Below are 12,716 nucleotides of genomic sequence, written 5' to 3' on the forward strand. Positions count from 1 at the left end.
CCATGCAAATGAAATGTATTTGAGTGAAGGAGGGCTGGGCAAGGTCACCTGCCTCACTTTCCCTTCCAGAGCCTTCTGGGTCCAGCAATTAGATATAGATCAAGACGCCCCAAAATTGCCCTGAATGCAAAGGGAGACCTTGACCTTTGTAAGCTAAGGTCTTCAAACTGGTCTCTGTTTGACAGGTAAACCATTCAGTGAATCAAGCCTAGGTAGCATTTGAGGCAAAGAATCTGCTCCAACACTTAGCCCCTCTTCTCCCCCCAAAAAACATGCTAAATAAACAACTGAATAAATGAATCTGGGAGGGGAAAACCTTCAAGGTTTCTGGCCAAAGCAGAAATAAAGTTATTTGCATTCAATCTGAGTCAATGGGGACCCAAACAATGACCAAATGGGGCTTGAATCAGGATCTTTTGGTGGCCAAGTAGAATCAGATTGTTTTTGGTTTAATCCTGGTCTTGAAGGATAGATATTGGTACTTATTGGATGGAGGGGGAAAGAAGTACTGAGTATAAAAGGAAGAAAAGTATTTTGATAGCTGTGATAGCTAAATAGTAAAAGAAAACAAAGTAGAAGTAAAGAATTGGAGGGTGGTTTAAGGGGCTTCAGTGTTGGAATATTGAATGGTAATATTTGTGAGACAATGAATGGTAAATTAGAAAAGCAGCACCTACCAAAAATTCCAGAATGGTGTCTTAGAGGAAAATTCAGCACAATATCAATTTCCTAATGTGAAAAATAAAAATCTTTGAAACACCAACAATACACCACCTCCTTTTTTTCACTGTCCTATGGTCAGGATTGACTCCATTTAGCTGTTCTGTTGACTTTTAAAACAGATGCTTTATGATGTAGCAACACCTCATATTAGCTATGGGGAGTAAGGATCACTGGACCTGATTGTGGTACTTGTCAAGAGTTGTCCAGATTCAAAACTTTCTTTCAAGGTGTTTGCTATATGCTTATCACATATACATAAAGTTTTTTTTTTAATTGTCTTTTAAAGTTTCAAATTCTTATAGGTCTTGAAATGCCAGAGAAACTGAGGCAAGATAGAGATTAGAGAGTTTTTAATATTTTACTTGAAAGGGAAATATTTACTGGGACCAAATGGATCTATGGTTTGAGACTATCATCTCCAAGAATCCAGGACCAATGTGAATTCTCAATGACATTTTATATATGTGGCTCAGCTATAGGAGTAGACTGAGGCAGGGGCAGAGTCAGAGCGCTGAGAGCAGGAACAGACTATCAATCCAGTTCTGAAGGGGGGAGGGGGAGGCACAGGACATTTTGATAATTTGGGATAACAGATTGGGGAGAGGCACTGGTCATTTTGAAAATGTCTAAGATAGAAGGTCTTTCTCCTTATCTGGATCATCATGATTAGGAGAGAGGGATGGATTTGCAAGACTGAGCAGAACAATTAGGAACTGAGGTAGAACAATTCAGGGAAATCGAGGCAGGACAATTTAGGGAAAATTAGTCAGGACAATTAGGGAAACTGAGTCAGGACAATAAAAAAGAACTGTGGCACAATATTCTCTTTCTTTGAAGGCACTGATTCACTTTTGAAAGCAAATTTCAACTAGCTTTCTCTTTGGTTGATCATGTCATGATATGTCATTCAACTATATCTGAAAATAAAATTTCTCTCTAACTGGTTCTGAGTAACTGAGACTTTCCATAAGAAAAATATTCCATATAACACATCCTATAAGTGGAATCATGTAGAATTTGACTAACCATGTAAAGAATAGGTTAGTCACTGAGACAATAAACATTGATGAAGTGTCCCCACTGGCCATGGTACTAGACTTTGTGCTCAGACCAAGAAGATTTTTTCTAAGACAATCTGTATTCTCAGGAAATTTAGTCTATGTTGGGAATTAATTTGCTAACAAATATATATAAATAATCATATACATATATATATAAATTAAAATAATATGAAGGAGTATAGGCAAAGTAATCAACAATGACACAGGCAAATGAAAAATCAATTTAAGAAAATCTTCTCTAAAATGTCTTTTTTTTTTTGGTTGGAATTGGAGCAAGCCAGGAAAACTTTGGTCAGATTTGAGGAATTAGAGCATTTCAGACATTTGGTACATGTAAAATATCGTTTCATTATTTAACCCTGAGAAATCACTTCATCTGTGAAAGCTGTAGCATTACATATTTCACATTGCCAGTCTCTTCTAATTCCCAGGGCATTAGATATCTCTGGCCACTGACCTTTGCACATGTCAACTAATTCTACCTAGCTCGCCTCCTCTGAGGCCCTCAGAGATCTCTGGTTATGATTTCTTGAATCATAGTTTAATAACCGATAGCACACCCAAGAACAGCCATGTGCAAACTTAAAGCCTTTATTATACTTGCTCACACAATTCCTTGACTTGTTAACTCCCTAGTGAATACCTGGTCTGAAGACCCATGTGTTCACTATCAAGCTCCTTACCACTCTTGGCTATCCATCCACTCAGCTCAGCTACCATTTTGTGTCAGCTCAGGATCAGTGAATTAAAAGAAAATTTAGGTAAAAAGTTTTGGTGTTCAAGGGGGTCTGAAACTTTAAAATCCTTTAAAATCATCACTCTGAAACTCTGTTCCCTTTTGATCTGTAAAATTAAGACTCTGAAACTCTGTCCCCTTTGATTCCTCACCCCCAGACTCTAAGTATCTATGAGAACATATCCTTCTGGCTGGCTCTTTGATAGCCTGATAGCCAGATCCCTATTTGTGTAGTACAGGCTAGCTCCCTGGATGGCCTTGTGGTAAGCCAGTCAGATAAATTAAAGTCCTTGGTCTTTAGGGGGAGAAATGAAGGAGGCAGACAAGCAAAATCCTGGATTCTGGAGTCCAGAGTCACCAATCTCCCTCCTCCTTGTTCTGCCACCAAGTGACTCTGGCCTCTCTTTCTCTGCCCTCCAATCCTTGCCTATGATTATTGTAACACCAAACATTCAACAAGCACCCAACAGTGAGAAGAACCATTTGTCCAAATATATCCTAATAGAGTAATTATCTCACATCAAATAGGTAATTAGCCTTAAGTGCTCAGTTTTCTGATTCAAGGAAACCTTTTTGGAGTTTCAGCCCTCTACACCTCCCACTTTCTTTTGTTTTAGAACAAAGGTAGTCACGCCATCCCTGACTTCTCAGGAAAGGAAATGAAAAGGAGGTGATCATGTCACTCCCTGATTTCTTAGGAAGAGAGATGAAAAAAATGAAAGGGAAATGGGGAGTCAACCCAGATATTGTTAGCAGGTTTCTGGGCTGGTGTCTTACTTGAAACAGGTATACACATGGGTATTACATGGAGGGTATTACACAAGCACATAGCAATAAAGCACAGGCTAGCAATGATTACTCTCCCCACAGCTGGTGCAGGCTCAATGTGGTTTAACAAACATGAATTGTACATATAAATAGTGATGTAACAAACAATATGAATCAACATGGTGTTGTAAAAGATTTCCAAAAGTCCTAGAAGGAGGTTATGTAAATAACAATCACACATACACCTCTTTCAGCCATCAAGAGATAATCCAAAACCAATCTATTGTCTATTATTTCACGTGTCAGGGAATCCAGTGATCCCTGCAAGTTTTTGAAGTCATGCAACAATCTTATCATGTCTCAGGCATTCTAATGATTCCTGAAGGTTTTGAAGTCCTGCATCAGTATCATTAAAAATTTTTGCTATCCATGAATCAGTTGACATAACTGCCATATTCTTTCAAAGGTGGGCACAATCAGTGATGGAACCACCTGATATTTTTTGGGTTTTCTTCTTCATTTCAAGGCTTTGCTCTGTCTCTCTCTGATGGACAAGGTGAATACAGCTCGTTGGCATCCATTGATTCCTTCTCCATCTGTAGAGATACAAGCAAACCCTCTCCCCCAAGCAATTAGCTTATCTGGTCCCTTCCATTCACCACTTTCTGGATCTCCACACATCACCTGGCAATTATCTAATGATAGTGGAGCTGCTTGCAATGGACACTGTCCTTCCAGTGGGTTGTAAAACCTGTCTGCCAGAGCCAGTGCATCTTTGTCAAAAATCAAGAAGTGAATTGTATAAAGAACTAAATTTAGAAGTTCTCTAGAGTTCTTTTCCTTTCTCTCCCTTTCTTTTGTTTTTGGAGGAGCATCTTAATGTCTCTGTTTATCCTCTCTATTATTGCCTATCCTTGAGGATTAAAGGGTATGCCAGTGGTGTGTAAAATCTGATACTGTGCACAAAAGTGTGCAAAATGTTTAGAAGTATATGCAGGTCCATTATCTGTTTTTATTGCTTGGGGCACATCCATAATTGCAAATTCGTGTATAAGGAATTCAGTGACCACTTGGGCTGTCTCTTTGGCTGGCATTGCAAAAGTAAATCCTGAAAAGGTGTCTACCACAACATGGATAAAAGACAAATGACCAAAAGATTTATAATGCATCACATCCATTTGCCATATTTCATTGGACCTCAAACCATGAGGGTTCTTCCCTGGAGGGAGTGTAGGAGCGTGGAAAAGAAAGCAAGCTGTACAGGCTTTTACTGTGCTGTTAGCTTCCTCTTTTGTTTTCCCAAATTGCAAACAGAAAGCTTGAGCAGCCTGGTGATATTTAGAATGAGATTCTTGGGCTGCCTGAAATAAAGCAGTATTGGGTAATATGGTTAGAAAACTATTTGCCTTTGAATTACCACCAAAAATAGGACCTGGAAATTTATTATGAGAGTGGGCATGCAAGATATAAATCTTACCTGGATGCTTTCTCACTTGCTTGAAGTTCCTTAAAGAGCTGATATATATTATAAGCTACACATTTTATTTGGGCTATGGAAATTCTTTATATCACACCTACTGAATAGGCTGAATCAGATATTATATTTATATCTCCTGAATAATAAGTAAGAGCTAGAATGATTGCATGCAATTCATTCTGCTGAGTGGACTGAAAAGGAGTTCTATTTTCTTTATAGTTATGTCATGAAAATATACTGTTATATTCTTCTCTAAAATGTAATGTTCTCTGGGAGCAGGTTTCTTGGGGGCTTCTGGGAGCAGCCTTCATTTAAGTTCAGTAATCACCACAAATGCAGCCAGGAGTTAAAGTCCAAATCTTTTACTGTCTCCTTCAAAGTCTTGTCTCCTTCACTTGGGGCTCGGCTAGTTTTTCTGGAGGCCTATCTCTCTCCTTGGTTCCATGAGCTTCTGCTCCTGCCATCAGTCCTTTGTCTTCTCTGATTCTGCCAGCTTCTTGAGGTCCTCCTGAATGTGTTTTGGTTTCTGTGGGGGAGGCAGGAGGACTGCCACCACTTCTCTGGTCTTCACTAGTTCTTCCCAATAGCCTTCTCTGGCTTCTGAATCTCCCCAACTGAATCCTGATTGAGGCCTCTAACTCATATATGCTCTATTAAAGGTGTGAATCTTGTAGAACTGTAGTAAGTACGAAGTACATGTACTGAACTAGAGAACTGTTCCATACTAAATTAGAAAACTATTGTATCTATCTAAGTCAGTGGAATTAGCACCTTGTTTCAAGTTCTGGCTCATAACAGTATATAGCACAAATCTTATGTTTGGATGCATCTGTAAAGATAGTTGGTCCTTTAAGAGGAACTTTAGAAACCTTTTCTTCAAGAATCCATTGACAATTATGTAATAGCCAGGTTATCTTTAAAGAAGACCAATCTGTAAAATTTGGAGCGGTGACTAATAAAATTTGCCTCTCTGAGATGGTTTCAAAGCATAGATTAATTTATGCATTGGTATAAAAGGTATGTATCTTGTCAGGTCTTATCCCCGATAATTGTACTGCTCATTTAATGGCCTTTAATAAAATTCTAGTGACAAGCACTGAGTAAGGAATAAGGCTTTGTTCTGGTTATGATGGAAGGTTCACCACTCTATCACACTGTCTCCTTGATGAAGGACTGGGACTGCTGTGGGTGGCTCTTTTGTAGCAAAAACTGATATTTCCAAGAATTTTTGAGTGACTCTTTCACCACATTGCATAAAGCCAGTTCAACTTCTCTCAAAGCCTCTTGAGCTTCTTTTCTAAGCTGGTGTAGTGAGTTTAAAGCACTGTCTCCCCTTAAAATATCATATGATGGTTGCAACTGATGGGTAGTCAAGCCTAATCAAGCCTAACACTGGACTCATCCACTGGATATCTCCTATCAATTTCTCAAAGTTATTTAAGGTGTTTAGTTTCTCTGTTCTTAAGGAAAGTTGTTGTACTGTAAGCACCTTAGGGTATACTTCATATCTTAAATATTGAAAAGGAGCAAGTCTTTGAATTTTTTCTGGAGCTATATGCAATTTGAAGTTCCTTAGTGTTTCTATGGTCTTTTGTAGATATTCTTCTAACATTTGCTCCTCAGGTGCACATCCCAAGATATCATCCATGTAAAGTAATAGCATTACTTTTGGAAATGCTTTTCTTACTGGAGTAAGAGCAGCAGCAACATATATTTGACACATACTAGGGCTATTTTTCAATCACCGTGGCAAAACTGTCTATTCATATCTTTTATAAAGATCAGCTAAGTTAATGCTGGACACCAAAAAGGCAAATCTTTTCATATCCTCCTTATCTAAAGGGATGAGAATAGAAACAATCCTTAATGTCAATAACCCAAAGAGGCCATTCTCTAGGCAATTGAGTAAGAGATGGAAGTTCAGTCTGAAAAGTTCCCATAGTTTCCATCTGTTCATTTACTTTTCTTAAATCAGTCAACATCCTCCAGTTTCCAGATTTCTTTCTTACAACAGATACAAGAGAATTACAAAGATTTAGAGAAGATTGTAAGGGTCCTTGGTCAAGTTGCTCTTGTACTATATCTAATAAGACCTGAATTTTATCACTAGCTAAGGGCCACTGTTCTATCCACAGTAGTGTATCAGTTTTCTATTGAATAGGAACAGGTGAGAGTGTTGGCAGGCCTTCAGCCTTCAACAGCAGCCCTGCCTAAAAAACCAAAGTACTCATTTGTAATCCTAATTGTTGTAAAATGTTTCTGCCCCACAGATTGATGGGGAATTTTTAAATATAAAAGGAATAAAAACTACTAGATTTGCCTTTAAATGTTTATCTCAAAGGGGTATAACTTCAGCTGCTATTGATCCTTCTACACCATATATATATATATATATATATATATATATATATATATATATATATACCAGGCAGTCTGCCTTAATCTTTGACCAGTGACTGGGCCAGTTGGCTCCTCTAATGACTGTATGATCTGCACCTGTGTCTACCAATCCTTCTAATGCTATGCTATTTATATAGATAGTAAGCATAGGTTGGTCAGCTGTAACTGCTGCAGTCCAGAATATTCCTGGATTCTGTTGCTTGGAGTCAGAATCTGGGCAACTATCACCAGATTGGAGTCTGTATCAGTAAACCTGATAATACTTCTCCTGGTGGATAAGTCACACATTGTCTACCTGTATTAGTGACTGGGATATTGGCTACACATTCCCCAGTTTCCCACATCAGTGTATAGATGAACATTGTTTTGTAAGTACTGTCAGGAGATGAAATGGTCAAGCCTACTGTGCCTGGAGGCAAAGGATCTATAGACTTGAGAGGAACAGATTTTATCTCTCCAGGGGATATCTCAGTCGTCCCAGCCGCATACAACTCTATTCTCCCCAATTGTAATCCCTTTTTCCTATCAGGTTGCTTCCTGGCTGATTGGTTATATAATCCCTTTCTCCCTTGGCTGATTGGTCATGCCTGAGTATCAAAATTCTAAAGACTCTCTGGGTGTGTAGAATCAGCGTCCATCATGCCACAAGTTTGTGTGTGTGTGTGTGTGTGTGTGTGTGCTGGGCCCCTCATCCCATTTCCCTGAATCAGACTACATTCTGATGCCCAAAGGAAGCCTCTGTTGCATTTTGGACATGGGGTATTGGGTCTTGTTCTCCCATCCTGTTTTCTCACTCTGTCTCTATGCCAACATTGAGCTTTCAGATGCCCTATTTTATCACATTGAAAGCATTGATGGGGGACTTCTGGCCAAGATGGCAGCGAGGAGGCACACAGCTATGTAAGCTCCGCATTTTCTCTCAGAATCCATCTCATTACAAGCCTCTGAATTAATGCCTGACTGAAAAAAAAACCCACAATCAGTTACCAAGAGAAGACATCCTTGAGATTCGCCAGGAAAGGTCTGTTTTTGCTTGAGGGTAGGACGGTTTTAGATTGGTCACAGGCTGAGGGCAGTAGCAGTGAAGCCCGGCAGGCATCTCACATCCGAGCAGACCAGAGGGGGTTGGGGTGTGATCTCAGCCATCTCTGAGGGGAGAGCTTCGCTACAGGATTGGATACTTTGCCCTGGCAGCAAGTCAGTAGCCCAGCAGAGAAGCTAAAAACACCGAGGGGTGAAGAATACAACCCCAAACAGATGGAGTTCCTTGAGACCGACCAACCCTCCCCCACAGCGTCTCAGCACGCTCTCAGAGTCTCAGAGTGCAGGCCCAACACAGTCCTGCTAGTGCCTCGCTGCTGCCCCCTCAGTCTGTAGAGGAAGCTCGGTAACGCCACCCAGCCCCTCCCTCAAAAAGCAGATTCCATTTGGGGCTTTTTCCTTTTTTTTCTTTGCTAGTTTGTCTCTGATTCTTCTCTGACAAAATGAGGCAAAAAGTTAAAAGGACTTTAACGATTGACAGCTTTTATACAGACAGAGAGCAGACTCTAAACCCTGAGAGAGACTAAAAACAGATTATCTTCAGGTGAATCCCCACAGGAGGAATTATCTGTTCCTCAGCTAGATGAATCTCATAGAAGGAAATTAAAAGGCTCTCACAAGAGAACTAGAAGAAAAATGGAAAAAGGAGAGGGAGGCTTGGCAAGAGAAGTCTGGAGAAGTCATCCACTCATTTTAAAGACAAGTGGATAAAAGAAATCAAATCCTTGAAAAAATAATTAGTGAACTGGAAACAGAAAATGGCTCTCTAAAGAATAAAATTGGCAAAATGAAAAAACATTCCATAGAACAAATTGGACAATTAGAAAAAGATATAAAAAAAGTGAATGAAGAAAACACTTCATTGAAAATAAGAATAGAACAAATGACAAGAAGAATCAGTCAAGCAAGACCAAAAAAAACCAAACAATGGAGAAAAATGTGAAATACCTTCTGGGGAAAACAACAGACCTGGAAAACAGGTCTAGGAGAGACAATCTGAGAATCATTGGACTCCCAGAAAAATACGATGAAAAAAAGAGCCTGGACACTATTTTCCAGGAAATTATCAAAGAACTGCTCAGAAGTCATAGAAACAGAGGGTAAAATAGACATTGAAAAGATTCATCAATCACCCACTGAAAGGGATCCTAAAATCAAAACACCAAGAAATATAGTGGCCAAATGCCAGAACCCTCAAACAAAGGAAAAAATACTCCAAGCGGCTAGAAAAACCCAATTCAAATATAAAGGAGCCACAATAAGGATCACCCAAGATCTAGCAGCATCCACATTAAAAGATCAAAGGGCCTGGAATATGATATTCCAAAAGGCTAAGGAACTCGGTATGCAACCAAAAATAACTTACCCAGCCAGAATGAGCATCTTTTTCCAGGGAAGAAGATGGTCATTCAACAAAATAAGTGAATTTCACCTATTTTTGGTGAAAAAACCAGAACTTAACAAAAGTTTGATCTGCAAATATAGAACTCAAGAAAAACCTAAAAAAGGTAAAAGAAATCTTGAGGAACTATATTTCTGCTGTAAAGATATAAAAATACATGTATACCTTGTTCTAGAAATTAGAGGTGGGAAGGACATTGTATCAGAAAAAGGAAAAGTGGGGTACTATATCTCACAAGAGGCAAAGGAAACCTATTATATCTGAGGAGAAAGAATGGAGGGGATGAATATAGTGGGTATTTTACTGTCATAAGATTGACTTTAAGAAAAAATTTTAGACATATTCAATATATGGTGAAACTTCTCCCATCTCATTGAAAAGTGAGAAGGGAAAAGTGAAAAAGGAAGAATAAGCTAAGCAGAAGGAATACAGAAACTGAGAAGGAAAGGAGTAAATAGGAGGAACTCTAAGGTGGGAGGAGGGATACTAAAAAGGGAGGGCTGTGAGAAACAAGTGACTCTCACAAGTTTAATACTAGGAAGAAGGGGTAAGGGGAAAGAAGGAGAAAAACATAAATAAGAGGTTAACAAGATGTGCAAATAATACAAATTGGTAATTTTAATCATAAATGTGAACAGGGTAAACTCCCCCATAAAGAGAAGCAATTAGCAGAATGGATTAAAGCCAAGAATCCTACAATATGTTGTTTACAGAAACACACCTGAACAGGAGATACATGCAGAATAAAGGTAAAAGGATGGAGCAAAATCTACTATGCTTCAGGTAGTAAAAAAAGCAGGTAGCCATCCTGATCTCAGAATCAAGCTAAAAACAAAATTGATCTAATTAAAGAGATAAGAAAGGCACTATATCTTGACTAAAAGGGTAGCATAAATAATGAAGCAATATCAATATTAAACATATATGCACCAAGTGGTGTAGCATCTAAATTCTTAAAAGAAATTAAAGAGAGCTGCAAGAAGAAATAGATAGCAAAACTATAATAGTGGAAGATCTCAACACTTGCACTCTCAGAATTAGATAAATCAAATCACAAAAATAAATAAGAAAAGAAGTCAAAGAGGTAAATAGAATACAAGAAAAGTTAGATATGATAGACCTCTGGAGAAAACGAAATGGAGACAGAAAGGAGTACACTTTCTTTTCAGCAGTTCATGGAACCTATACAAAAATAGACCATATATTAGGACATAAAAACCTCAAACTCAAATGCAGATAAGGCAGAAATAGTGAATGCATCATTCAGACCACAATGCAATAAAAATTACACTCAACAAAAAGGCAGGGGAAAGTAGACCAAAAAATAATTGGAAACTAAATAATCTCATACTAACGAATGATTGAGTGAAACAGCAAATCATAGACATAATTAATACTTCACCCAAAAAAGAACAATAATGAACATCATATCAAAATGTGTGGATGCAGCCAAAGTGGTAATAAGGGAAATTTCATATCTCTAGGGCTTACTTGCATAAAAGTAGAGAAAGAGAAGGTCAACGAATTGGCTTGCAACTAAAAATGCTAGAAAAAAACAAATTAAAAACCCCACTCAAACACTAAACTTGAAATTCTAAAAATAAAAGGAGAGATCAATAAAATTGAAAGTAAAAAACTATTGAATTAATTAATAAAACTAAGAGTTGGTTCTATGAAAAAACCAACAAAATAGACAAACCACTTAGTAAATCTAGATTAAAAAAGGAAAGGAAAATCAAATTGTTAGTCTTAAAAATGAAAAGGGAGAACTCGCCACAAATGAAGAGGAAATTAGAGCAATAATTAGGAATTATTTTGCCCAACTTTATGGCAATAAATTCGACAACTTAAATGAAATGGAAGAATACCTTCAAAAATATAGCTTGCCCAGATTAACAGAGGAAGAAGTAAATATCCTAAACAGTCCCATCTTAGAAAAAGAAATAGAACAAGCTATTAACCAACTCCCTAAGAAAAAATCCCCAGGACCAGAATGGATTTACATGTAATTCTACCAAACATTTAAGAACAATTAACCCCTAATGCTATATAAACTATTTGAAAAAATAGGGACTGAAGGAGTCCTCACCAACTCCTTTTACTGACAGACATGGTACTGATACCTAAACCAGGTAGGCTGAAAACAGAGAAAGAAAATTATAGACCAACTCTCTCTAATGAATATCGATGCTAAAATCGTAAATAAAATATTAGCAAAAAGATTACAGAAAATCATCCCCAGGATAATACACTATGATCAAGTAGGATTTATACCAGGAATGCAGGGCTGGTTCAATATTAGGAAAACTATTAGCATAATTGACTATATCAATAAGCAAACTAACAAAAACCATATGATCATCTCAATAGATGCAGAAAAAGCATTTGATAAAATCCAACATCCATTCCTAATAAAACGCTTGAGAGTATAGGAATAAACGGACTTTTTCTTAAAATAGTCAGGAGGATATATTTAAAACCATCAGTAAGCATCATATGCAATGGGGAAAAACTGGAATCTTTCCCAGTAAAATCTGGAGTGAAGCAAGGTTGCCCACTATCACCATTATTATTCAGTATTGTATTAGAAACACTAGCCTTGGCAATAAGAGTCGAAAAAGAGATTAAAGGAATCAGAATAGGCAGTGAGGAAACCAAACTATCACTCTTTGCAGATGATATGATGGTATACTTAGAGAACCCTAGGGATTCTACGAAAAAGCTATTAGAAATAATCCATAACTTTAGCAAGTTGCAGGTTATAAAATAAATCCCCATAAATCCTCAGCATTTTATACATCACCAACAAAATCCAACAGCAAGAGATACAAAGAGAAATTCCATTCAGAATAACTGTCGAGCATAAAATATTTGGGAATCTATCTACCAAAGGAAAGTCAGGAATTGTATGAGCTAAATTACAAAAAACTTTCCACACAAATAAAGTCAGACTTAAACAATTGGAAAAATATCAAGTGCTCCTGGATAGGTCAAGCGAATATAATAAAGATGACAATACTCCCTAAACTAATCTATTTATTTAGTGCATATACCAATCAGACTTCAAGAAAAAATATTTTAATAGATCTAGAAAAAATAACAACAAAA

General features: G+C 37.7%; 1 protein-coding gene across 3 annotated transcripts in view; it reads right to left on the reverse strand.

The window, feature by feature from the left end:
- The window catches only part of LOC116422351, a 63,862-nt gene that overhangs the window by 31,694 nt on the left and 19,452 nt on the right, over positions 1–12,716 (reverse strand). For 2 of the 3 annotated variants that reach the window (XM_031959448.1, XM_031959445.1), the window contains exon 1: positions 678–803. The exons of the other annotated variant lie outside the window; for it this stretch is intronic. The gene's annotated coding sequence lies outside the window, so the exon portion shown is untranslated. Of the gene's footprint in view, positions 1–677; positions 804–12,716 lie in introns of those variants that run through there. 3 annotated transcript variants of the gene reach the window in all.

This window comes from Sarcophilus harrisii, chromosome 3 (assembly GCF_902635505.1).
Source record: "Sarcophilus harrisii chromosome 3, mSarHar1.11, whole genome shotgun sequence".
Classification (NCBI taxonomy): Eukaryota; Metazoa; Chordata; class Mammalia; order Dasyuromorphia; family Dasyuridae; genus Sarcophilus; species Sarcophilus harrisii.